Raw genomic sequence first — 2,797 nt, 5'->3', positions numbered from 1 at the left:
CATCAGACAATCTCTTTGATATCCCACGTGAGTAAAGTTTTACTAAAGGTAATACAGAAACAGCTAACACTATGCAGAGCTTATAGTCATTTTCAGCAAAAGAAATCTGTACTGTGAAGACAATATACAGCAGAGGAGAAAGCTGGGAATTTTGGGGAGTAGATAAGGAAACAGTGTCAACACCATGAAATAAGTGATTAAAGCATATTTGCATCTACTCGATAGCTCACACACCCTGCTAGCATTCCTTAAAAAGGCACCTGTTGAAGAAGGTCAGAGATCAGACACCCCTGTATGTGAAGTATGAGTGCCCCAGTACCACTTTAAGCTACCTCCCTCCACTAACTACAAATCTGTCTAGGAACTGAGTAGTTCCAATGATAGCAGATACATTCACTCTATTAATGGCTAACCAATATATTGATGCTCTGGTAGCATAGTGGTTACGAATCGGACTGCGAACTGCAAGATCAGCAGTTAGAAACTACCAGCTGATCCATGGGAGAATGATGAGGGTTTCTGCTCCCATAAAGATTTACAGCCTCGGAAACCCTGTACACGGTTGCTATGAGTCAGAACCAACTCCTCGGCACATAACCACCACCAACCAACATATTACATGAAGGTAGGTTTTTGTTTTTTTCTTCCTTTTTTTATGTCTTTTAAAAAATAAAACTTAAAAAAACAGAACCTTTATGGAAATTTGGGATTCCATCCAATCCTTCTTAATTTCCTTAGGAAGAATTGAGTAATGGAAGCAAATTATATATAATCTAGCAAAACAAGATTATAACCACAAAGGACTGCACTTTAAACATGATTCTTAATTTTAAGGGACAGAGATACTTGAATATTTAAACTTAAATATTTAAACTTAAAAATAAAAATAAAATCTATTATAAAACTGCAATTAGTCTCCCTAGCATTTCTGAATGTTGGTGTTATTTCTGCATGGACAAATTAATATATTAAATTAAGCCAAGGTTTTAAAGATTGACAACATTCTATCTCTTTTTAAAAATCAAAGATATTTAGAAACAAAAAAAAATACAAGTTAGTTGCTTCATAATATACTTAACAACCATTATGTTAAACACTTGCTTTCTACAAAAACAGGGTTATAACTGCAATTATTTACTCTGGTAGCGTAGTGGATATGAATCAGGCTGTGAACCGCAAGGTCAGCAGTTCAAAACTACCAGCTGTTCCACAGGAGAAAGATGAGGCTTTCTGCTCCCGTAAAGATTCACAGCCTCGGAAACCCTGTACAGGGTCGCTATGAGTTGGAACCGACTCCAAGGCACATAACAACAACAACAGATGTTCAAAGTTTCATGGGCTAGTGTTCAACTGGAACCTGTTGATGTTGATGTCTTGAGGTTCTCTGAGTTTCAGCCAAAAGTGTTCCAGGTCCTCTCCTAGGATGGACCGTGCTTGCAGGGGAAGGGGAGGTAAAGGAAATCATAAGTCTAGTTCTTAAGATTGTTTCACTTTCTTTGAGGTTTTCTGTTTCTTGGTAATGTGTTCAAAATTTTATCCTCCTCTGTTTTAGATTTTCTATCTTCCTCCTCTTGATTGGGAGTGCCACCAGCTTATTCAGCATCACTTTTTTTTTGTTTGTTTCTCTTCAAGCTTTTCTTCACCTTCTTTCTTCTTATCTCCCTTGTCTTTTTCTTCTTCCTTCTCTCCCACCTCCTTCACATCTAGTTGAGGAGCATCAGTGTTTTTGTACTCCACAGCGCTGGACTGTTTCTTTCCAGAACAGCAGAAGAGAATAACAAGAAACGCAGGTAGAGCTATAGTCAGAATGCAAACCACCCAAAGCCATGGGCATTCCTCAGCTGCGTCAATCATCTGCTCCACAACATCTGGCTCAGAAACCCCATCAGAAGCTTTCTTCAGGTCTCATACATCATTGGCCCAATCATCAACAGTTTTTCAATCACCACCAGTGATAAAATTGGTGAAAAAAAATGTCAGAAGTTTGTATTAAACAAATAGTATTAAAAGGTGTCATTTAAAAAGTTTCCAGATCTTCAAAGAAATCAGGATTTGCTTTTCCTGGGTATCCAGATTCCCTGGTAGTAGGATTGTCAATCATGGGAGGCTTCCGTTAACCCTTATAAGTGAGGTTGTCGATCATAGGTCATTGCCGACACCACACCCAGGGGCTGACTCACATTTAGGATCGGCAATCTTAGAAGCCTCCCCTTTCCATCCACATCTTCATCCAAATATTCTGACTTCTCTGCATCTGGGTCAGGTACATATTCTGGCTCATTGCCTAACCAGCCTTCAGGTTTTGTGGCCTTTTCATCTAGATTCTTAGCAGGGCATCTTCATCTCAGTCATCTGGCTTCAAAGCATCTGTAATTTTTGGTCTCTCATCCTAGTCCTCAGTCTTCCAGTTTTTTGGGTCCTCAATTTCACGCGAAGTATTTACATGAGGAGTCATGTCATTCAGCAGATTTCCAGTGTTTACAACAGACTGTTCAACTATTATCTCAAAATTATCTGTATTCCAGATTAATGTATAAAGTTGTGTTTTCTTATCAGTAAAATAGGCCTTCAGATCTGCATCTGGCCTCTTAGCATGTTTTTCTTTATATATACCTGTTTTGGGGTTTTTATGTCAGAAGATAAAATGCAATTTATAGTCCTCTTCATACTTATCTGGACCAAACATAATCATGTAAAATGTCTTGTCATGGAACTGACCTAGGTTGTACACCAAAACACTCAGGAATATATAATCATTTAAACAACCAAAAGGCACATTCTACAAGCCTGCCTCCTG

The 2,797-nt window shown here is 38.4% G+C and overlaps 1 pseudogene; it reads right to left on the bottom strand.

Moving 5' to 3' along the window:
- Positions 1 to 1,487: 1,487 nt before the first annotated feature.
- Positions 1,488 to 2,797, bottom strand: part of LOC102837184 — a 2,596-nt pseudogene continuing 1,286 nt past the window's right edge.

Source organism: Chrysochloris asiatica, unplaced genomic scaffold (genome assembly GCF_000296735.1).
Source record: "Chrysochloris asiatica unplaced genomic scaffold, ChrAsi1.0 scaffold00332, whole genome shotgun sequence".
Taxonomy (NCBI): Eukaryota; Metazoa; Chordata; class Mammalia; order Afrosoricida; family Chrysochloridae; genus Chrysochloris; species Chrysochloris asiatica.
The sequence above is the reverse complement of the archived record's forward strand: the minus strand, read 5'-3'. Positions and strand labels throughout refer to the sequence as shown.